Raw genomic sequence first — 24,859 nt, 5'->3', positions numbered from 1 at the left:
CTTCAATAGAAACTCCCTTAGAATTAAAGCCTTTACCATCTGCTCTTAAATATGCCTGTTTAGATTCCATGAGGACTTTACCTGTGATTATATCTGCATCTCTTACCCAAACTCAAGAAGAGGATATACTTATGGTTCTTAGAGATCATAGGAAAGCCTTAGGATGGACATTTGATGATATAAGAGGGATTCCATCTTCTATTTGTGAACATCAAATATTTTTGGAGGAAGAATCTAGGCCATGTAGAGAGTATCAGAGAAGGCTAAATCTTACATGAGAGAAGTCCTTGAGAAGGAAATTTTGAAATGGTTAAAAACAGGGATTATTTATGCTATATCTGATAGTAAATGGGTAATTCCTGTCCATATGGTACCAAAGAAATCTGGAATTACTGTGGAGGTAAATGAGAAAGGAGAAGAGGTTCAGAAACGATTACCTACAGGATGGAGAGTATGCATAGATTATAGAAAACTCAATAAAGCTACTAAGAAAGATCATTATCCATTACCCTTTATTGATCAAATTTTGGAAAAATTATCTGGGCAAATTTTTTTCTGTTTTCTTGATGGATACTCAGGATACAATCAAGTTAACATTCATCTTGAAGATCAAGAGAAAACAACAGTTACTAGTCTTGTAGGAACTTATGCTTTTAGCCGTATGCCTTTTGGTTTGTGTAATGCTCCAGCAACATTCCAAAGGTGCATGAATGCTTTATTTTCAGACTTAGTAGGAGAATATTTAGAAATATTCATGGATGACTTTTCTCTGTTTGGGAGTACATTTGAGAATTGTTTGTTAAATCTCACTAAAGTTTTGAAAAGGTGTATTGAATCTAACCTTGTACTAAGTTAGGAAAAATCTCATTTTATGGTGCAGGCGGGAGAAGTGCTAGGACACTTAGTAAGCCATCGTGGACTGGAAGTGGACAAAGCAAAAATAGAGTTCATCCAGAGCCTTCCACCTCCAACCAATCTAAAAACCCTTAGGGGTTTCCTTCGCCATGCAGGTTTATATAGAAGGTTCATTTTAGATTTGCAAAAAATTTGAAACCCACTTACGAATCTTCTGTCCTAAAAATAATGATTTTGAACTAAATGTTGAGGCAAACACTGCTTTTGAAAAATTAAAGGAAGCACTCATACAAGCACCCATCTTGCAAGGTCCTGACTGGACCTTGCCGTTTGAATTGATGTGTGATGCTTCTGATTATGCTGTAGTAGCAGTTTTAGGCCAGAGAAAAAATAAGAAACCTGTGGCCATTTATTATGCTAGTAAAACCTTGATGGATGCACAACTTAATTATACAACTATAGAAAAGGAATTACTAGCTATTATATTTGCTTTAGAAAAGTTTAGATCTTATCTTTTAGGAAGTAAAATTACAGTATTTTCTGATCATGCAACAATTAAATATTTGTTATCAAAGAAATAAGCAAAACCTAGATTGATTAGATGGGTTCTATTACTCCAGGAATTTGATTTAAAAATAAAAGATAAAAAAGGGTGTGAAAATGTAGTTGCTGATCGTCTGTCTAGGATAAGTGGTACTCAACCATCTTTAATAGATGATTATTTCCCTGATGAGCATGTTCTAACAACACAAGGAACAGAGCTTCCTTGGTTTGCACATATGGTGAATTTTATTGTTTCAGGAAAAATACCTACAGGATGGACGTCACACGAAAGAAAGAAACTTATCAAAGACAGCAGATTTTATTTTTGGGAAGAGCCGGAGTTATTTCATCAAGGAATTGATCAAATCTTAAGAAGGTGTGTACCTAAAACAGAGCAGAGAAGTATTTTGGAATTTTGTCATGTAAAACCAGGAGGAGGACATTACTCTGCGAAGGTAACAGCTCATAAAGTTTTAGAATCAGGATTTTTCTGGCCTTCTTTAATTTCAAGATGCTCAAAAATTTTACACCACATGCTTAGTATGTCAAGCCTCAATTAGTATTAATAAGAAGGACCGAATGCCTTTAAAGCCTATTCTAGAAGTAGAAGTCTTTGATCTATGGGGAATAGATTTTATGGGGCCATTCCCAAACTCTTATGGTTATGATTATATTTTGATGGCAGTTGATTATGTGTCAAAATGGGTAGAGAAGCTGTACCTACCAAGACCAATGATAGTAAAGTAGTGGTGAATTCTGTGGAAAAGAATATCTTTTATAGATATGGGTGTCCTAGAGCTATAATTAGTGATGGAGGTTCTCATTTACAAATTATAATTTCAGAAATATTTTGAAGAAGTTTGGAGTACATCATCAAGTCACAACTCCTTATGACCCTCAAGCTAATGGTCAGGTAGAGTTGAGTAATAGAGAGGTCAAGAAAATACTTAGAAAAATAATACGTCCTGATGGGAAGGATTGGTCAAATAAATTGGAAGAGGCATTATGGGCTTATAGGACTGCTTATAAAACTCCTTTAGGAATGTCTCCCTTTCGAATGATTTATGGAAAAGCTTGCCATTTACCTTTGGAATTATAACATAAAGCTTTGTGGGCAATTAGGAAGCTTAATGTTTCTTAGGATAAAGCAGGAAAGCATAGAATACTTCAATTACATGAGCTGGAAGAAATTAGGGATGAGGCATATGAGAATTCTAAAATATATAAAGCCAAAATGAAAGCATTTCATGATAAAAATCTTAGGAGAAGGATATTTGTTGAAAATCAGAAAGTTTGGCTTTATAATTCAAGGTTGAAATTATTTCCTGGAAAATTAAAGACTAGGTGGGATGGACCTTTTATTGTCAAGGAAGTCTTTGAGAATGGAGCAGTGGTAATTATAGATCCCCAATCTAAAAAATGCTTCACAATAAATGGACAAAGACTTAAGCCTTATTTGCAAAATGAGGACTTACATGGACCTATCAATATACCTTTAGATAAGTCTCCAAATAATGCTAGCATGGTTTAGTTTTTACTGTTTTCTTTCCTTTTTTTTTGTTTTCTTTCGTTAAGTTTGCAGGTTTAATTTTCCAAAGCATCAACTGAATAACGGATCAGACAACATCTTCACCAACTATCTCCACAAACTCAGTCCACTATCTCCACAAACTCCACATCCTCGGTTAGTTTCCCTCTCTCTCATTGTTTCAATTATATTATTCATAAAGCATGTAGGAACACGCCATGTTTTAAAGAGGGGGGGGGGTATCATAAAATTATTTCTCTGAAGAAGGATGATGATCTCCATTCATATCTAAGTAATGATAGATCGAGTACTTAAAATCTTGTCAAGGATGTTTGGAGTTAAAAGACTTGACGGTCGAAGGAAACCCAAGGTGAAATAAGCCTAACTAAGTGCATGGATGTTCATACTAGTTTGATTTCACAATTCTTAGCATTATGTTTTTCTCACCTGATCACCCACCTCAGGTTGAGTTCACACTTACATGCATGACAATTTTCGCTTTAGTGGAGAGAAGGGCTAGTGTTGACTAAAAGGCAGTATTAAATATTGATGTGACTGAAGCTCCCTAAGCTATAGAGGGATACAAAACCTCTTTGGGGAAATAATCTGCCGCTCTACTAAGGACAGCATATGGGTGGTGGATAAGCGCCACTAAAAATTTAGAAATAAAGAAAAGCTGCACAAAAGTGACATGTCATCCCAAAAAGGACAAAAATGCAGAAAAATGTGAAATAAAAGAAAATTGGAAAAGCTGTCTCCCATATGCTTGAGCCGATTGTATTATAGCAGTTAGTAACGAGAAAATACTAGCACTGCTCTCCACGCCCTGTTCAGTAATGCGCTTGGGGTGTTAACTCAACCTTATTCCATATATATGTACTTACTTATTTCATAGATCAGAAGTGCATTTAGTTTTGGTTAAGGCTGAAATATTTCTTTTGGGAATTTCTTTGAAAGCTGACCATGTTCAATTGACAAAGGACTTCCCTTGATGGGCTAAAAGCAAGAGCTATCAAAAACAAGGAGTGAATGGATGATCATCATTTATCTTTATTTATGTTTCATTACTATGGGACTAGTAATGATCTAAGTTGGGGGGTATTTAATAAATGTAGTTTTTTCATTATTTAGGCATATATAATGATGAGTTTTTTATGTATTACTATTGAATATATGTTTCTTTTGACTAACCCCACTTGATTCTATGAATCAAGTGGTTTAGATCTCATCTTTGTTTAAATAAGTACAGATACTTAGTTGGAGATAATGTACATGGATCAAGGAACGTTCCAAGACCAAGTGATGTCAGACGTCGTCAAGACGTCATCCGGTCGGCACTGAGGGTAACGGCTCAGTATCGAATCAGGGACTTAGTCAGACGATGGTGAACAACGTCGTTCGAGGATGCTAACAGGCAGGTATAAATGACGATGATGAATGCGTGAAAGTCCCTACGTGTAGTACGTGCGCCGACGAGTGGAAGTGTTGTTCCAGAGTTGACGGGATCACTCTAAGTGAGGTCAAACGGACCTCCTGAACCTCGCCCGAGAGGGTCGAGGGCGAGTACGTCGCCGAACGGGGAAATCCCGCTAAAATGCTCACACGCGTCGGGAGGACCCGACTTGTACCGGGCAGATAAGACTCTCGATGACGATTCGTCATTTTCTCAACCTGTCGCGCTCTCACCTATCTAACCCGAGCACAGAGGAGGCAAATCGAAAAGTGCACTGAAGGACGTAAGAGACGTAAAGAACAAGGTACATGCAAGCTGGAGACGTTTATATTGGTCAACAGAGATCCAGAGGGACCGGGTGGTCGATGATGCCGTCGAAGGTTGGGTGCAGGACAGGGCAGGCGTCGGCGGGTCGTCGAGCGGAGGCGGTGAAGTCGCTCGCGAGCAGGCACTGAGCAGAGTTCCGGGCACGCCGTGATATCCCGGGGCGAGAGGGCGCGCTGGGTGCACGGGCGGCAGGAGAGGCGTGTAGCGAGCGCGCGCAGGCAGGCGGCGCCGGCAGAGCAGCGCGCAAGCGCACGCAGCCGTGGTCTTTGGTGAGCGGGCACGTGATTGCGCACGCGCGCGCCGGCTCAGCGCGCGGTCAGCATGCGCGCTGGCGACTAGTCACGCGGGTAGCACTTGCTCCTACGGCAAGGGGTCCTGGCTGGTGCAGAGTCACCCGGTAGGCGAGCGGACGGCGAGTACAACGCTGAGCTCACGACCTAGTCGTGTGACGTCACGTACGATGGCGGGGGTGGACGTCTTCGGCGGTGGTCCAGGGGTGAATGGCGACACGATTAGTGGATGCGGGCGCGATGGAGAGGCGACGAACCGGGCGAGACGGCGACCGACGGGCAGTGGTAATGTCGCGACCAGCGTCAGCGTCGAGGCCGGTAAACTGGCGTAGCTGGTCGGCGACGGCGACGCCTAACGGCGTGGATGCTGGTCGACGATGGCGGTGGATGTGTGGGCGGCAAGGGTGTCCTGACGGGCGAGCTTCCTCCTTCTCTTCCTTTCTCTCCTCCTTCCTCTTCTTCTTCTCCTTCTTCTTCCTCTTCTTCTTCTTCTTCTTCTCTTCTTTTTCCTCTCCTCTCACGGTCGTGACTCTTGGTCTTCCCACAAATAGTAACTTTCAAATGGAAAAAAATTAAAGAGTGAAGAGTTTTGGGCGCCCACCCCTCCTTATATAGGATGGATGAAGATGGGCCCCGATAACAACAAAAGGAAAAAAGAGAAAGGGAAAGAGGAAAATGCAGGCCCACTAAGCATGGGTGGGAGGGGAAGATGTCCTCATATGGGCCTTCCCCTCACTACACTAATAAAGGGAAATAAAAGTGGATAAATCGAACGCTCCGACGATGGGAATGGCGTGTCCTCATGCTGAGTACCTGAACCCAGGGTTGCGCGTCGCTGCAGCGGGTCGTCGAGTCGGCTGGACGCGTGTCAGTGGCTGGCTAGATGATGGTGCTGGCTCCTCATGTGATGGCTCAACAGTCTCGGGCAGTGCCGCACCATCACCAAGTCAAAAAGATCAGTTATGGGTCAAGGGGGCGCCTAGACCAAGTCAAAGATAAGCTATGGATCAGGAGGGGCGCCTGGACAAAGTTAAAAGAGCAGTTATGCATAAAAATGAACCAAGTCAATTGGCTATCATAAGTCAAACTGGGCAATTCAAATGATTCAAGCAGTTTAAAGAGAAGAGATCCTATAAATACTCTCCCAAAAACAATGTTTAGGATTGTCCAGAATTTTTATGGAAAAAGTGGAGTGTTGTTTGTTTTGAAAGTTCTGTAGACCCTCTATTGTTGATGAACAATTGATTGGAGTGAAGACGCAATGCTGAGAAGACTCGAAGGAGGAGGATCATTTCCTAGCCGATCAAAGGTGTGACACAAGGTAAATGTGATTTCTTAGAGTTCAGTAAATTGCTTAATTCATTCTTTTTGTGACAGATTTATTTGGGTTGGAAATTATTCCATTATATCTAAGTAAATCTGTTCAAGAATTCTGTTTCAATATAGTTTGTGATAAGCAGATCTAAAACTGTGTCGAAATTTTGAGAAAATATTAAAATCTGTACGGTAGTGCTTAAGCAGCGTAGAGTGGCACCGCCACTTGCGTAGCGCCGGACGTCGCTACGCACACAGTGCAGCGCAAAGCGCCCCTCATGTGCAGTGCCGGGCGCCGCTTGATAAGCTCGGACTTTATGTGTTTTTTTACTGGTTATTTAGCAGTTCAGACGTGTGAGGTTCAGAGCTTATGCAACAAATTTATAAACCTCACGGCGTAGGGCGAGTGAGGGTCGATCCATAGGGAGCAGCAGAAAACAGCAGGACGATTTTTTATCTTTCTGTGTTTTGATTCAAATCACAATTCAATTAATTAGTTCAGTCCTTTTACCTAGTTAATCTGTTCTCAGTTGGTTTCTTAAAGGGGTCTCTGTAAAAGATATTCGATTGAGGATATGTATATATTTGTTAGTCAAGATTTCCTAATCTGTTCTGTCAACAGAGACTTTTCTCTATTGACTGATCTTTTGCCTTTGGGGCAAAAGATCGAGCACCTTGCGTGCAGAATTACCTGCGCGCAGGGTGCTCAGTTGTGCGTGGCTCTTAAGCCACGCACTGCGCAGGCAAGCGCCGCTACGCGCTTGGCTGCACGCGAGCAAGCGGCCTGCTGCGCTTCCGCGCGCGGGACGGCTTGCTCGCAGCGGCTAGCGCAGCGGTGTGTGCCCAGCCCTTCCTGTGCGTCCCGCGCAGGAGGTGTCTGCGCGCACGAATCGTGGCGCGGCTCCTCCGCGCGGACGCGTGCACGCGCAAGGCTGCTGCCGCGCGCAGGGGATCCCTGTGCGTGGCGGGTGCTTCGCGCAGGGATGCTCCCCTGAGCGTGGTTCTGCCTTGCAGCTCGCTGCTTGCGCACCCTCTGCTGGATGAAACTGGAAATGCAGGTTGGTTGGGTGTCGCTCGATGACAAATTGATGAACGGTGAGGTGAGGGGTGAAACGTTAAGCGAAATCAAAATAACTATGAACTGCAAATCAAAGTAGCATCAAACAATCTCTGGTTGAGCTGCTGAAGAACCTGAAGGTCACTTCAACCAACTGAAATTGTCAAAAGGGGAGAAGAGAACAGATCTGAACCAGCTCAATCACTCCAACTTCGTGTCACGTCCCGTCGGCGAGTTGGCGATCTTCTTGAGCGGGTATCCTTCAGCCTGCGTCTCCTCCCAGCTCCACAAGCTCATCAGCTCCTGGAGGGTGCAGAAATCCTCTTCTTCAAGTCCTAGTTTCCTTAGAGAAAATTCTGAACAACCTAAACTCCTCTCTTAAGAGAGTATTTATAGGTTTTCTCTCAAGTCATGCCCAGGGGCATTTTCGTAATTTTTGCCACTTCGAATTTTTGCCCACTTCTCTTGATCGTCCTCTCTTCCTTGATCTTCTTAACCTGTTTCTGAATATTCACTAGCCATAAAATGTTAAATATATTCCACTTGATTCAAAGAATCAAGTGGGGTTAGTGATTTCATAAAACAATACATATGCATGAACTTAGCATGAATTCACAAGATAATTGTAATGAATTTAAACTTAAGAACTTGATTATTTGATGACATATTTTAGAGTCATCAAACACCCCCCAACTTAGATCGTTACTAGTTTCTTAGTAATGACACGCAGGTGAGAATAAAAGATGATCTCAAGGTGAATTTTGACTTCCGATAACTTTGATTCATGCTCTTCTCAAGGAGTATTTTCAGCAATTAAAATTGACCAGCATAGAAGAAATTTAGGATCTATCTCAGCCTTAGACCTCAATTAAGTGCACATGATCTATGGAGTACATATAGTAAGTACATAGTATATGGAATAAGATCGAGTTAACACCCCAAGCGCACTACTGAACGAGGCGTAGAGAGTGGCATTAATGCTAGCTCAATACTATGGCTATAGTAGCATCGGCTCAAACACACGGGAGACAGCTTTTCCACCTTTATTTTATTTGGCATTTGCTGCTTGTTGGTCATTTTTTATGACAATCAACTTTAGTACTATGATGCAAGCTTTTGCTTGTTTATGCGCAGTGCAGCTTTCACTTTATAGTTTGGTGGCGCTTATCCACTACCCATGTGCCGTCCTTAGTAGACCGGCAGCTTATTCCCCGACGGTTATGTATCCTTCATGGGTCAGGGAGCTTCACTCACGTCATAATAATACTGCCAATGAGCTAACACTAACCCTACTCTCCACTAAAGCTAAAAATTTTCGTGCATGTAAGTGCTAACTCAACCCGAGGTGGATGGTGAGGTGAGAGAAGTATAATGGTAATAGATATGACTGTCGTGGTATGGATCGTAGTGCACCTAGCTAGGCTTACTTCACCTAGGATTCCCTAGCTGGCCACTCTTGCATTTCTACCCTTTTGAAAAGAATCGAATTATCATGCATATCATTGGACAATCATCTCCTAAGATCATCAAATATCCATGGTTTGTGAATGCAAAAACGAAAAAAATTTTATGGATAGTGCATGTAAATGTACTCCCCCCCCTATCAATAAAAGGCATGTTCCTACATGACAAATCATAAATGAGAGAAAGGAGAAAGGAATACCAAACCATGGAAGGAAGGGCGGCGATCAGCATGCGTGTTGTCCACTGACGTGTTAGGAGGGCGTGGATCGGAGTGGCTGCACACGAGAACAGAAACAAAAACGCAGAAAACAAAAACAAAACAAGGAAAATAACCAAGCAGAGAGAATATGAAATGTAGTAAAAACAAAAACTAGTCGGATCATGAGCTATCATGCGATGGCTTTTCTAACGTAATATTCATGGGGCTGTGAAGATCTTCTTCTTCTAAGTAGTGTTTGAGCCGTTGCCCGTTCACAGTGAATCGTCTTTGAGACGTAGGATCTAAAATTGTAACGGCTCCGTTCTCAAAAACCTGCTGAACAAGGAAGGGACCATCCCATCGCGTTTTCAATTTACCTGGAAAGAGTTTTAGTCTAGAGTTGTAAAGCCATGCTTTTTGATTCTCCACAAAAATTCTTCTCCTCAAGCTCTTGTCATGAAACATCTTCATCTTGGCTTTATAAATCTTCGAATTCTCATAAGCCTCATTTCTTAACTCTTCCAACTCATTCAATTGAAGAAGTCTATGCTTGCCGGCTCTATCCAAATCTAGGTTGAGTTTTCTAATAGCCCAAAGGGCCTTGTGTTCTAACTCAAGTGGTAGGTGACAAGCTTTGCCAAAGATAAGGCGGAAGGGAGACATGCCGAGAGGGGTTTTGTAAGCTGTCCTATAAGCCCATAACGCCTCGTCTAGCTTCCTAGACCAATCTTTCCCATCTGGACGCACTATTTTCCTCAAAATTTTCTTCACCTCTCTATTGCACACTTCAACTTGTCCATTGGCTTGAGGATGATATGGGGTAGTGACTCGATGATGGACACCAAACTTTTTGAGGAGATTCCTGAAATTGTAATTTGTGAAGTGTGAACCTCCATCACTAATGATCGCTCGTGGGCATCCATATCTATAAAAAATGTGTTTTTCAATAAACTTGGTCACTACCTTACTGTCATTGGTTTTGGAGGGAATGGCTTCTACCCATTTGGAGACGTAGTCAACAGCCATCAAGATGTATTCATAACCATTAGAACTAGGAAATGGACCCATAAAATCAATTCCCCATAAATCAAATATTTCTACTTCTAAGATGGGTTGTAGGGGCATTCTATCTTTCCTATTGATATTGATGGATGCTTGGCATGCTAAACAACTGTTATAAAATTTCTGCGCGTCATGAAATAATGTAGGCCAAAAGAAACCCGATTCAACAATCTTATGAGCTGTTACCTTGGCCGAGTAGTGACCCCCTCCTGGTTTTGCGTGGCAGAATTCTAGGATGCTTCGTTGCTCGCTCTCGGGGACGCATCGTCGGAGAATTTGATCTTGTCCTTGGTGAATCAGCTCTGGATCTTCCCAAAAATAAATCGCGCATCCTTGAGTAGCTTTTTCCTCTCGTGGGAAGTCCAACCTGTAGGAATTTGTCCTGAAACTAAAAAATTGACAATATGTGCATACTAAGGAACAAATGTTCCTTGTGCAGTTAGGACAAATTCATCAGGAAATGCATCATTAATTTGTTCAGGTGGGGCGCCTATGATTCGTGAGAGATGGTCGGCTACTACATTTTCACACCCGTTCTTATCTTTAATTTCCAAATCAAATTCCTGTAATAAAAGCACCCATCTAATCAATCTCGGTTTAGCCTCTTTCTTCGTTAACAAGTATCTAATAGCTGCATGATCAGAATAAACAGTTATTTTACAACCTAGTAAATAAGACCTAAACTTTTCTAAAGCGAAAATAATGGCCAGCAGCTCCTTTTCGGTGGTGGTGTAATTCAGTTGTGCGTCCACTAAGGTCCTGCTGGCGTAGTAGATCACCACGGGTTTCTTATCAATTCGTTGGCCTAACACTGCACCTACTGCAAAATCAGAAGCGTCGCACATTAGTTCAAAAGGAAGGGTCCAATCGGGCCCTTGCAGGATAGGCGCATTAACCAAAGCTTCTTTCAATTTATAAAATGCATCTTTAGCCTCTAGTGTTAGTTCAAAATCATTATTTTTAGACGATAAAAGGTTTGTAAGAGGTTTAGAAATTTTAGCAAAATCAAGGATAAAACGTCTATAGAAACCCGCGTGGCCGTGGAAACCCCTAAGGGTTTTTAGGTTGGTTGGAGGTGGAAGGCCCTGGATGATTTCGATTTTGGCCTTGTCCACTTCCAATCCACGGTTGCTGACTGTGTGTCCTAGCACTACTCCCTCCTGCACCATGAAATGAGATTTTTCCCAACTTAAGACAAGGTTGGACTCAATGCACCTCTTCAATACTTTGGTGAGGCTTAGGAGGCAGTTCTCAAAGGTAGATCCAAATACTGAAAAATCATCCATAAATATTTCTAAACATTCGCCTACTAGATCAGAAAATAGGGCATTCATACATCGCTGAAATGTGGCGGGGGCATTGCATAACCCGAAGGGCATACGCCTAAAGGCATATGTCCCTACGAGACTCGTAAATGTTGTCTTCTCTTGATCATCAGGATGGATGTTTACTTGGTTGTATCCTGAATAACCATCAAGAAAACAAAAATATTGCTGCCCTGACAGTTCTTCTAGTATTTGATCTATGAAGGGTAGTGGGTAGTGATCCTTCTTTGTCGCCTTATTTAATTTCCTGTAATCAATGCACACCCTCCACCCTGTGGTCAATCTTTTCTGCACCTCTTCCCCTTTTTCGTTCACTTCTACGGTAATTCCAGATTTCTTTGGTACCATGTGTACAAGACTCACCCATCTCCTGTCGGATATAGCATAAATTATTCCTACATTCAACCACTTAATCACTTCTTTCTCAAGAACTTCTCTCATGTAAGGGTTGAGTCTCCTTTGATGCTCTCTACAAGGTTTTGCTTCCTCTTCTAAAAATATCCTATGTTCACATATCAAAGTTGGAATTCCTCTAATATCATCAAAGGTCCAACCTATGGCATTTCTATGCTCCCTAAGTACCTCTAGCAAGTCCTTTTCCTGTTCAGAGGATAGTGATGAAGATATGATTACCGGTAGGATTTTCTGCTCATCTAGATATTCATATTTGAGGGATGAGGGCAAAGGTTTCAATTCTGGCCCTACCTTTACCGAAGGGGGGTCTATGATCTCTCCCTCTAGCTCTCTACCCTCTACTTGTGACAAGTATTCTTTAACCACATCCTCTCCTTCATCTTCTGCACACAATTTTAACTCCTCATTGCTTCCTACAGGACACTTCATCATTTTCGATATATCCAGTTGAACTCTCTCCTTTCCAATTTTAAACTCAACCGTCCCCTTCTCCCAATCCATAATCGTTTTTGCCGTAACCAAGAATGGTCTACCTAAGATGATAGGAGCTAAACTATTGTCTCCCGATATCTTTACATCTGTCACTATAAAGTCTACAGGGATTTCACAATTCTCTACAGTGATCATGACATCGGTTAACCTTCCCTCGGGTTGCCTAATAGTGCCGTCAGCTAAGAGTAGGTCCATATGAATTTCCTCCAACTCTCCAAACCCACACTCCTCATATAATGTCGTCGGAATGATACTTATGCTTGCTTCCGTATCTAATAAAACTTTAGAGAAGGTGTTTCCTCCTATTTCGCATGTAATGAAAGGGGCTCCGGGGTCTCTCATTTTGATAGGGATTGCATTAAGAATGCTAGAGGCATTTTCAGATAATTTAACCACTTCCCTAGGCTTCTTAATGGTGCAAGAGTCCTTAAGGTACTTCTTTAGGGAAGGTGCACACCTAAGCATATCTTCAGCAGTAACAGTCATGGTGGCTTTTCTAAAATTCTCTAGCAGTCGGTTTTCATAATCAAATATCGGTTTTTTTCTATTTAAAGCGGAAGGGTAGGGAACATGCTGCCCACTCGTAGAAGGTAGAGGCTCCTCCACGTAGGGGGGGTCCTCTCCTTCTTCCTCTTGTGGTTCGGTTCCCTTCTTAGAATTCTCTATAGAAGTCCGATAGGGATCCTGAAGTTCTTTCCCATTTCTCAATTTTGAGATGGCTAGAACCTCAGGATCATCTCTATTCGTCTCATCATGAATGGAATGCTGCACATGATGCAAGTTGCATGGATTGATGGACGGTTTCGTGGGAAGTTTATAAGATGTGCAAGGAGAATCTAACGGTATACCTTGGTGTTCAGGTTGGACAGGTCTGAGGCTTTCTAGCATCTTCCTCATCTGCTCTTGAGCATCCAGCATTTGCTTCGTTTGAAACTCCATCATCACTTGCATCCGCATCTCCATTTCCGCCCGCAACTTTTGATTTTGCTTTTCAATCATATCTGAGATGACGGGAGTTAATGTAGAGAAATCAGGTTGAGTTTGAGATGAAACCTGATACTGTTGTGGAGGCCTGTGCTGGAATTGTTGTCTCTGCTGGAACGGGGGTTGAGCTGCCGGCTTGTTTCCTTGGTGGAAGGCCTCTCCGTTTTGGAAATTTGACCGCTTTTGACCCGCCCACGGTTGTTGCGGCTGGTTGAAAGCCTTCACCTCTTCTTCCATGGCTTGGCAAGCTCCATCTTCATGTTCCCTGCTAAAACAGAGAGAGCAGATCTTAGCTTTAATGATGGGAGAGTTACCTAGGAAGACATTCTTCAAGGTATAGGTGAGCTCCTCCAATTTCTGATTGGTCTCCCTTAGGCCCGCTTGTAGCTCTCCCTCCTTGGCGTTGACCTGCAGAACTCCTGCTCTCTTGGGCTGCACATTCCTCCCATTCTGATTGGCTCCAATCTCCTGCAAATCAGTTTCTGCAACTCTCTCCAAAATATCAAAAACTTCATCCTCATATGCAGTATAAAACGTTCCACCCGTGGCGAGGTTTACCTTGTTTTTCATAAAATCAGAGAGAGACTCATAAAATATCTGAGCTAGTTGACATTGTTCAATTCCATGGTGAGGGCACTTCCTCAACAGATCATTGAACCTCTCCCATGATTCACTAAACGCCTCACCATCATGAGGATGGAAGTTGTGAATTTCCCTTCTATAAAAGTTAGTTTTGGAGAGAGGGTAAAATTTCTGCAGAAATTTTCCCTGCATCTCTTCCCATGAATTAAAAGTGATTCCTAAATTGCGGTACCAGGAAAATGCTTTATCTTTTAAGGTTAGAGGAAAATATTTCATTTTTAAAATTTCTGTAGATATCCCTGGAACGTTTTGAGATGAACACCTAATGTGGAAATCATCAAGGAATTCTAATGGGTTTTGAGCAGGCAGTCCATTAAATTCAGGTAAGGAATGAATTAATGCATTGTCATATCGAAAGGAAATACCGTCACCGATGTTCAGATTTACATCGGTTTGACGCAAGCTTCCCGACGGTGTGGACCTATCCAGCATAGTCCTCCTCCTCTCATTCTGCTGGTGCATCTCTTCAGCCATATTTCTCTGCTGAATTTCCGGTTCTATCACTGTAGAATCCGGAGTGGCGTCTCTAATGTCTTTCTCTGCAGACTTTTCACCAGCTCCTGAGCGTGTTACTACCATAAATCTACAGCAAACGGTTAGAATAACAATGAGCTGAGGATTGTCAAGTCCTGCAGCTCTAGAAAAATCAACAAAAATGACTGTAGATTTAGAGAAATGACAGTAGATTCACAAAAATGACTGTAGGTTTAGAGAGATAACTATAGATTCAGAGAAAATAAAAATTTCTACTGTAATACCGTGCTCCCCGGCAACGGCGCCAGTTGATAAGCTCGGACTTTATGTGTTTTTTTACTGGTTATTTAGCAGTTCAGACGTGTGAGGTTCAGAGCTTATGCAACAAATTTATAAACCTCACGGCGTAGGGCGAGTGAGGGTCGATCCACAGGGAGCAGCAGAAAACAGCAGGATGATTTTTTATCTTTCTGTGTTTTGATTCAAATCACAATTCAATTAATTAGTTCAGTCCTTTTACCTAGTTAATCTGTTCTCAGTTGGTTTCTTAAAGGGGTCTCTGTAAAAGATATTCGATTGAGGATATGTATATATTTGTTAGTCAAGATTTCCTAATCTGTTCTGTCAACAGAGACTTTTCTCTATTGACTGATCTTTTGCCTTTGGGGCAAAAGATCGAGCACCTTGCGTGCAGAATTACCTGCGCGCAGGGTGCTCAGTTGTGCGTGGCTCTTAAGCCACGCACTGCGCAGTGCCGCGCTACGCGCTTGGCTGCACGAGAGCAAGCGGCCTGCTGCGCTTCCGCGCGCGGGACGGCTTGCTCGCAGCGGCTAGCGCAGCGGTGTGTGCCCAGCCCTTCCTGTGCGTCCCGCGCAGGAGGTGTCTGCGCACGAATGTCGTGCGCGCCGGCTCCTCCGCGCGGACGCGTGCACGCGCAAGGCTGCTGCCGCGCGCAGGGGATCCCTGTGCGTGGCGGGTGCTTCGCGCAGGGATGCTCCCCTGAGCGTGGTTCTGCCTTGCAGCTCGCTGCTTGCGCACCCTCTGCTGGATGAAACTGGAAATGCAGGTTGGTTGGGTGTCGCTCGATGACAAATTGATGAACGGTGAGGTGAGGGGTGAAACGTTAAGCGAAATCAAAATAACTATGAACTGCAAATCAAAGTAGCATCAAACAATCTCTGGTTGAGCTGCTGAAGAACCTGAAAGTCACTTCAACCAACTGAAATTGTCAAAAGGGGAGAAGAGAACAGATCTGAACCAGCTCAATCACTCCAACTTCGCGTCACGTCCCGTCGCCGAGCTGGCGATCTGCCTGAGCGCGTATCCCTCACCCTGCGTCTCCTCCCAGCTCCACAAGCTCATCAGCTCCTGGAGGGTGCAGAAATCCTCTTCTTCAAGTCCTAGTTTCCTTAGAGAAAATTCTGAACAACCTAAACTCCTCTCTTAAGAGAGTATTTATAGGTTTTCTCTCAAGTCATGCCCAGGGGCATTTTCGTAATTTTTGCCACTTCGAATTTTTGCCCACTTCTCTTGATCGTCCTCTCTTCCTTGATCTTCTTAACCTGTTTCTGAATATTCACTAGCCATAAAATGTTAAATATATTCCACTTGATTCAAAGAATCAAGTGGGGTTAGTGATTTCATAAAACAATACATATGCATGAACTTAGCATGAATTCACAAGATAATTGTAATGAATTTAAACTTAAGAACTTGATTATTTGATGACATATTTTAGAGTCATCACCGCTACGTGCAGTGCCAGGCGCTGCTCACGCAGCCCTAGGCATCGCTCATGCGCAGCGCCAAAGCGCTGCTGACAAGCTGTGCCGGGCACCACTGCGCACAGCCGTGCGCTGCTGCACGTAGCGCACAATGCGCGCCTCAGATAGAATTGGACTTAGACTAAGTCCAGATCTATCTAAAATAATAATTCAACTTATTGACTTATTAAATATTTTCAAGATAATTAAATCATTGTTCTTACATTAAAAATTGAAATCATTAAAATCTTAAAATAAATATTGATTGAATTGAAATAAAAATTAAGCTGAAATACCTTCTCCTTGTGGTTCGACCCTTACTTACCCTAGGTTAGTGATGCAATTTTATTTGTTGAATAATCCCAAATCCTCACACGTTGATAAGACAAGCAAATTCTAAAATCATTATTAAATTTGGGATTATCATGTGGCTGCTGCGCTGCATCATGCACAACTCCGCGCGCTGCACCCGCTGTACGCCGCCCGGTTTGCGCAGCGCGTCCTTGCTCCAGCGCGTGGCGCTTGGCGTTGGCGCGTGGCGCTAGGCGCGCGCGCGCACGCATTGATCAGCCCACGTGCCCAGCACACGCGGACCGTACCTGCTCCGTGCCGCCTTTGGCGCGGACGAGCACGTGCACAGTCTGTCGTGTATCACCACCGACGGTGGCAATGACCTAAAAAAACAGGTATTTGGGCATCACTACCCATTATGACAGTCTTTAGAATGTTGTGAGCCAAAATACACAGACACTCCTTCCCAATAAGCACGCAGGCCTCTAGGCAAGGAATGCCTCCTAGTTAGGAACCTAAGACCAATGAACAGAGATCCTTTAAGGAAAATACAACGATTTAATACCCTCTTTTCTTGGTATTCTTTCTGTTTTCTCCTTCTTCCATCAATTTCTTTCTGTCAGAGTTTCTTCTGCAATGGCCAAGAAACCTCAACCATCTCGAGGTCAATCATTCACTCTTTTAGGGGTTTGTCTTTCTCCCTCTCACTCTGTTGTTCTTTCGCTTGGTCTCCTTTTCTTTCTCTCTCGGTCTCCCTTTCTCTCTCCCTCCGTCAATCGTTTTACTGCTCTCTCGCAATTATTCAGTTTTTGTACCTCTCTTTCTCTTTCTCTCTCTCTATCTCTTTGTCTCGTTATCTTTCTCTCTGCATCTCAGTTCCTCTCTCTCTCTCTCGCTCTTACTCTTTTGCGCTATACCTCTGTTTCTTTCTTTCCGTCTGTGTTTATCTATATCGCTCTGTTTGTTTCTCTGTTTGTTTCTCTGTTTGTCTTTCTCTCACTCTCGCTCCTCTCTCTCTCTCTAGCTCGCTCCTCTCTCTCTCTCTCTATTACTCTCTCCGCTATTTGTTTGTTTCTTTCTTTCAATCTGTGTCCCTCCATCTTGGTCTCTTTTTCTCTCTCTGGTCACTTTTTCTTCCTTCCTGTCTTGCTCTTCGCTCTTTCTTTGTTTTCTTTTTGGTCTATGTTGCTCCATCTTGCTCTGTTTTGTTCTCTCTCGGTCTATATTTCTCCTGGGGCTTTCAATCGTTCTCTTTATTTTTTGCTCTCCCGGTCTTGCTCTCCCTCTCTTTTCCGGTTTCTCCTTTCTCTCTCGGTATGTTTTTCTCCCTCTCGAGGTCAATCATTCTCATTTTTTCTTTCTCTCTAGGTCTGTCTTTTTCCCTCTCACTCTGCTGCTCTTTCGCTCGCTCTCTTTTTCTCTCTCTCGGTCTCCCTTTCTCTCTCCCTCTGTCAATCTTTCTCTCGCTCTCTCACAATTTCTCACTCTTGGTATCTCTCTCTCTCTCTCTCTCTCTTTTTATGCGCTTTATCTCCGTTGCTTTCTTTCAGTGTGTGTTTCTTTGTGTACTTATTTTTTGTATCTGTTGTCTTCCGCTCACAGTCTTTCTCTCTTGCTCTCTCTCTCTCTCCATCTCTCTTTCTCTCTCTATCTTTGCTCTTTCTCTGTTCATTCTTTTGGTCTGTTTTACTCCATCTCTGTCTCTTTTTTTCTCTCTCGGTCTCTTTTTCTCCTTATCTTTCTTCCAATCTCTCTATTTTTTCTCTCCCGGTTTCTCTCTTCTTTCTTCTGTTCTTTCCTTTCTCTTTCGGTCACTTTTTCTCCCTCTCGAGGGCAATCTTTTTCTCTTTTTCTCTCTCTCGGTCTTTCTTTCTCCCTCTCACTCTGTTATTCTTTACTCGCCCCTTTCTCTCTCTAATGGCGCCGCCCCGGTGACAGCCCCGGACACGCCTTCCCGGTCGTCACCGACAGCACCAGCTCCGACCTTGGATACGTCTTCGGAGATGTCACCGCCGCCTTCAACAACGCCGGCCGTCCGCGTTCAGCCCGCTCGGCAAGCCAACGCGTCGGTACGCTCACCCAGATTCAAGTACTCCGGGTAATAGACACCGTATCGCTAGTTTTACATATTTTCTTCACTCGTCGTTTTGCTTTCGTCTCTGTCATTCGCCGTTTTAAAGTCATCACGATCACATGTTAGGCGAGAAGATAATCCTGCCTGGATCCCTTCTCCCTTCTCCCTTGTTCACTCCGTTCTTCCTTGTTCTTTCATCTCATTGGTCCTAGGTCGTTGGATTTCCCTTTATGTGTCCTTAGGTTCTTTTATATTCTTTATTTGGTGTAAGCAGGTCACCCCACTTTCCTCCTTATATAAGGGAAGAGGGTTGCCCTAAACCAGACACGCTGGTTATTTTGATGAAATTCTAAAGTATCGCTGTTTGCAAAGAGATGAGCTCCCCCCGATGAATTAGGTTTACGACCAGTGAAGCAGAAGGAAGAGGAATAGGCGGACGAAGAGGAGAAGGGAACTCGAGCTAGCAGGGACTAAGTCTAACGCCGGCCCTCCTTGGGACACCACCGCTAGGTGCTTACCAGCCGCGAACGGCCCCGCCCCTGCGCGCGACGCCATCGGGACGCCTCGACCTGCACCGCCCGGTGCACCCAGGCGGCGTCGGTTCTCACAGCCCGGCGCACTTCTGTTCATGGAAGCCGCTGTGCGCTGGTAGGGGAGTCGTCCCGCCCTCCCCCGTCGAGTTCCCGCTGCGCCTAACAGCGGTTACACCCTGCCGAACCCACCGCGGCCACATACGGGACGTACTGGTCATCCGCCGCAAATACCCCGCGCGGGATGCCCTCTTCCCGCGCGGACTGGGTCTGGTGCACCGCCGTGGTCTCGTTCAGGTGCGTCCTAGCCGTACTGCAAAAGGCCCCGGCGCCTCGCGATCTCCCTAGCCATCTCTGGAGGTGCAGTCACCCCGCAGGCCCTGCCGACGACGCGGCTCGAAGGACCCCATTGAGTCGCCCACCTCCTGCTTGCAGCTGGGGCCCACTGAGCTTTCTGCTCGCTGATGCCCATGCAACTGGGGGCATCACCGGAATCCAACCGCCGCGGCGCCTTCCTGCCTTACCCGCTGCTGGTAGCTGTGTGTCCCAGTCCTCACGTGGCCACAAGGGGTCTCCCGAGTCATCCTTTCGGTGCCGCGTACCCCGTCGTGCGCTCGTCCACGCTGTGACGCGCGCAACCGCCACGTCTCGCGCCCTCGTTGTGCTGCGCGCAAGTGTCGTGCTGCGGACCTCTGGCTGCGACGCGCCCTGCGGCCGCGCCCCGCTTGGCGCCCGTGCAGCACCGGTGGACGTGAGCCGTGATCTGCTTCGCGCCATACACAGCGCTGCACTACACCCCCCTCAATTCCATCATTGCGCCTCCCTTGGACGTGCTGCCGCTGCGACGCTCACCCCGCGCCTTGGCTCCACCCACAACAGCCTCTCCGCCAACGGCCACCCTCGCCGAGTCGACCGGGATTGCGCGTGACTCCACCGCACGACCACCCGGTATGCCGCCCTCTCTCGTCCCATCTTTTATTTCTTGCAGTACACTTTCTTTTGCCTCCACCGCGCTCGGGTTAGCCGTAGGTGAGCGAGAGAGGCGAGTGAACACTTACGTCCATTTGAGCGTCCTACCTAGTTTGGTGCGAGTCGGGTTCGCCCATCACGCGCGTGCACTATCCGGCGGGGTACATCCCGTTCGGCGCCATAGCGACCTCATCAATCCGGACGAGTGTGAGAGGGTCCACTTTCCTTCCCGGGGCGACCCCATTGATTTCACGGACGTCGGCTTCTACCTGCTCGTCGGCAGCTGCGCGTACTATACCCCCTCCCGGTCATTTCATCGTAGCTCGTCTCTGCAGGATTCCCGAGCCCGACGAACCCCGAGCATTTGTCACGCACCGACGCACCTTCGTCTCCGAGTACGAACCCTCGGTGATGGCAGGACTTTGTCTCGTACGTGGTCCTGCATCAAATTGGTATCAGAACAGGCTGTGGTTGCTCACACCGCGCCTCCGACGCCGCATTCCGCATCACTAGCTGCATCCGCATGCATCGCTTCTCATTGTTTTCAAAACGCATCTAGGATTCCCTAGGGATGGCCATAGAGACGCGATCAAGCCGGAGAGCTCAACGTGGAGGTTCTACCTCCCCGCGACGGTCAGAACCGTCGCTTGACGAGAGAGGGCACGCTACTGCCATCTTGGAGCATCATCCCGTGACACCGATAGCCGGCCCGATATCGCCGCCTATCGAGGCCGCGCGGATGGCACCCGTCTTTATGGGTGCCTCCGAGTCATCTAGACCACGAGACCCCACTAGCACGTCTCGTGGACTATGGATCTCCCCCGCGGCTCACCACCCCTTCGTGGCGAGTCCCCCCTAGTGATTACGACGAAGAGACGGCCATATGCCGTCGACCGCATGGGAAGTCACCCGACGATGAGGACGCACCCTGGAGCGCCGATGCCCGTGGACGAGGAGTACACCGCCAGCTTCCACCCTAGGAAGACCCGCATGATGACCAAGGGGCATACTTCCGCGCCATGCCCACCCGGATGGAGCGCCTAGAGCAGATGCTCGAGCGCCACCGATCTCCCGTACACAGACCAGGACCGGCGTTCCCCACACGGGGACCACGACACGATCCGCCGTGGGTCGACCGATACGCACCACGATGGAGGAGCCCCTACGATGACATAGAAGATGTGTACGTGGTGTACGAAAGACGTTACGACGACGTCCCATACCCCGGTCGTCTAGACCGAGACCCGTGGCATGACCTGTATGACGCTCGCGCCAGGGATAGACCCCCTCTACAAGATGCTTACGCCCGCAAGTACTTGGCCGACCGTCCGGCGCGAGCGGACCACTACGTCCGACGTCGAGATCGCGACCTGGACGCCGACCACCGAGTGCGCCGAGACAAACCTGTCTGGCCTCGCGATCGCCCGCAGTTAGCATACATACCTGCCCGTCGTGACAACCTCTACCGGTCGCCACACCGCAGGTACGAGTGGGACGACCCTGTCCCACGTTACCCACCCCGCGCGAAGCACGAGGGCCGTGCCCCTCCCGATGGTAGTCCCCGCCCTCGGGAAGGCCGTGCCCACGAGCTGACCCCGCCTCGCCGACGCATCGACCTGCTGATGTAACACGGTAACGTCGGGAGCGACGGTTCGTGTTACGTCACAGCAATGCGGGATGCGTGTCAATTAGGATGAGGTAGGCACGCTGAAAATTCCCAAGAGCAAGTAAGGTCGGTCCGAAAGAGAGGCGATGACCCAATAGACCCTCAGGTGACGACTAGATTTGGATCGACTCCAAATGACCCGTAGGATCGCACGCTCGAGCACGACGTGAGAGGCGCCGGACCGCCCATAAGAGTTCACCGTCGACGTCGTTGTCTGACCGTCTATCTTAAGGAAACCTATCACTCAACGAAGGGGGTGGCTATCCTAGCGTAACTCGTGACGACAACAGACGGCAAAGGAAACCGATAGGGAACGACAGCACTAGAGGGAGCAATAATACTGTAAATAAACGGGAGGATGAGTGGGTACCTGACGTCGTCCATCGACGGTAAACAATCAAGAGGGGCCCATGATCAGACCCATGCGCAGATGGCATTCACGTTGGGAGGGCTCTGGCGTGGTCGGAGCGAAGACAGGCGTCGGGCAGAAGCACAACCAGGCGGCCACAGCGCAGCGGGTTGTAGGGCGCTCCGCAAGACGAAGGGTGAAGGCCGACGATCGGGCTAAGAGCCGGGTGTATCGCGCTTAGTCACTGGCGGAGGGCGCGAGCGTTCCTCGTGGCACAAGATGACCGGCGCACGCGTGACCTCTTGATGGAGCGTGGGAAGAGACGATCCAATAGTGGGGAGGCAAGCCCGGCCGAGGCACGTTCGTGCGACTCACGATTTGCTGGCGATGGCGCTCAATGGAGCGATCATCGGGGATCTGGGCCGGCGATCATGTTTCGCAGGCACGCGGTGGAGTTAGGTGACACCCACGTAGAAGGCCGGAGGGACCCTTGGGGGGGGGGGAGGTATGACTGGTGTGGATGGTGATCCGCCCCAAGCGAAGAATCGGGCGGACGAGGGCTTGAACGAGGATCTCGGCGAGCTGAGGCCGTTAGGCGCCGCGGGAAAGGGGTGCCGTGGAGAAGAGCAGACTCAGGGCGGGCCTTAGGCGAGACCCGAGCGTGGGATTTGGTTTGGACCGACAGGAGTTAGGCCGTCGATCTCAAGGGCGGCCAACGACGGCCGTATCTGGTGGCCGGCGTCATGAAGGTACCTCCGAGATCGATCGTCCCGAACGCTCGGGACAGGCTGGTTGATTCTCGGTGGGCAGAGGAGCATCCACCGACCAGGGCTCACCGGAGAAGTCTGGGGGACGCCTGGAAGCTGAAGGGATGCGACCAGAGGAAGAAGAAGATGACCTTCTATTTTTCAACTAACATTTTGAACGAGAACATAACAATGCAAAAGACTGATTTTGTTTCAAAAACTCTCTAGCTGCTCTTGGGGCATGCCTTCCCCTTTTATAGGGGGGGGGAAGGGTGCCAAGAAGCTCAAAGGGAGGAGGGGTCCATCGCATGACATGGCCCTCCTCGTTACACATAATGACGAGACGGGACGTGAAACAAAGAAGGATGAGGCCTAACACCTGGCCGTGTCCGAATGTTTATCACGAACACACAGAACAAGGAAAATAATAAAACTTACAACGAATACTTAAAGTCGGGGTCGCGGGCGTCGACGCGGGCGGCTCGAAGAGGTCGAACGCATCCTGTGGCGGTGTCGTCGCGATGGTCCCCCATCACCCGCATCCCGAGGACTACCCGGTGCCCGATCGGCATTCGGATGATGAGGAGCGACGACGGGAGGAGCAGCACGCCCGCATCCAGAGGAGCGTGCATGCTGACGTTGCCGTCTTTGAGGGTTCACGGAAACCCAAGGAGTTCATCGACTGGGAGTCAAACATGAACTCCTACTTTAGCTGGTACCCCATGGACGACGACCTATGCGTCGAGTACGCGGAGACAAGACTTGGCAGGCAGGCCAAGATATTCTGGGAGAACGAGCTCGTCGCCATCGAACGACGAGGACGACCCATCACATCCTAGGTCGACATGGCATAGAAGCTACGTAGCAAGTATGTACCTCGTCAGTACCAGATGTGGTTGTTCCTCACTTGGCTCGACCTTAAGCAAGGTCGACTCACCGTGATGAAATGTATCGAGGCGTGCCCTATGCGGTGCCGATTTGTGGAGGACCCGCGAGTCATCATCGGATTGTTTGCCCACGGGCTTCGGACAGCATTGCACAACAAGGTTCTCAAGTGCAACCCGGCTGAGGTGGACGAGGCATATCGCCTAGTCGAGCACATGGATCCTCCGAGTGATGAGGCGACACCCCCCAGCGCGACCGCCGCGCCTCGAGCCACACCGGTCCGACCTGTCCCTATGCGGACTACCCCGCCCACGATCATATGGGCTACTCAGACTACCGGGGGGCAAGGGATCGCCCCCGCCACTTCTGTGGGTTCTAACCCACCTGCTCGGGTCGTCACGCATGACACTTTGACCCGTAGCATCACCGTCAGTCAGGCACACCTCACGTACTTCAAGTGCCAAGGGAAAGGGCCCAGGGCTAGTCAGTGCCCATCGTCATCGCTGTTGATCGACATGGGGGACGTTGATCCCGGCTATACGGAGGACGTGGATGAGACTTTGGAATATCCCTATCACAGGAACAAGGATTTTGCAATCGAGTATGCGGAACCCGACGGACAGATCGGGTACATTCAGATCACGATCCCTCGCTCGGCCCCAATCCCGACGCTACGAGTCACAGATCGCTCGCTAGCCAACATAGCCGTTGACCAACCTAGTGCTAGCAGCACGCGACCACCACCTCGAGTAGCCCCACCTGTTCGGGCCGCTCCCGTGGCACCCCGACCGGACCCTATGGCGGATGCATCACTCCGCACCTCAATCTTTTACACCTATGTCAAGATCAACGATAAGGTGTGTAAATTGATAGTCGACAGCGGGAGTTGCATTAATGCCTTCTCTGATGCCATGGTCCTCCGACTCGGGCTGAGCCCGATACCCCACACGACTACCTACGACGTGTTGTGGATCGACGCTTCATCACTCCCGGTGAAGAGCGAGTGCCCCGTCCCGTTGAAGGTGAGCGCCTACGACGAGAATGTCCTCTGTGACGTGCTTCCCATGAAGGTGGGAAGCATCATCTTGGGGCGTCCCTGGCTATATGACCACTACGTCACTCTCGCCGGAAGCACAAACACGTGTTCATTCTTATACCAGGGA

This window comes from Wolffia australiana, chromosome 2 (assembly GCF_029677425.1).
Source record: "Wolffia australiana isolate 7733 chromosome 2, ASM2967742v1".
Classification (NCBI taxonomy): Eukaryota; Viridiplantae; Streptophyta; class Magnoliopsida; order Alismatales; family Araceae; genus Wolffia; species Wolffia australiana.
The sequence above is the reverse complement of the archived record's forward strand: the minus strand, read 5'-3'. Positions refer to the sequence as shown.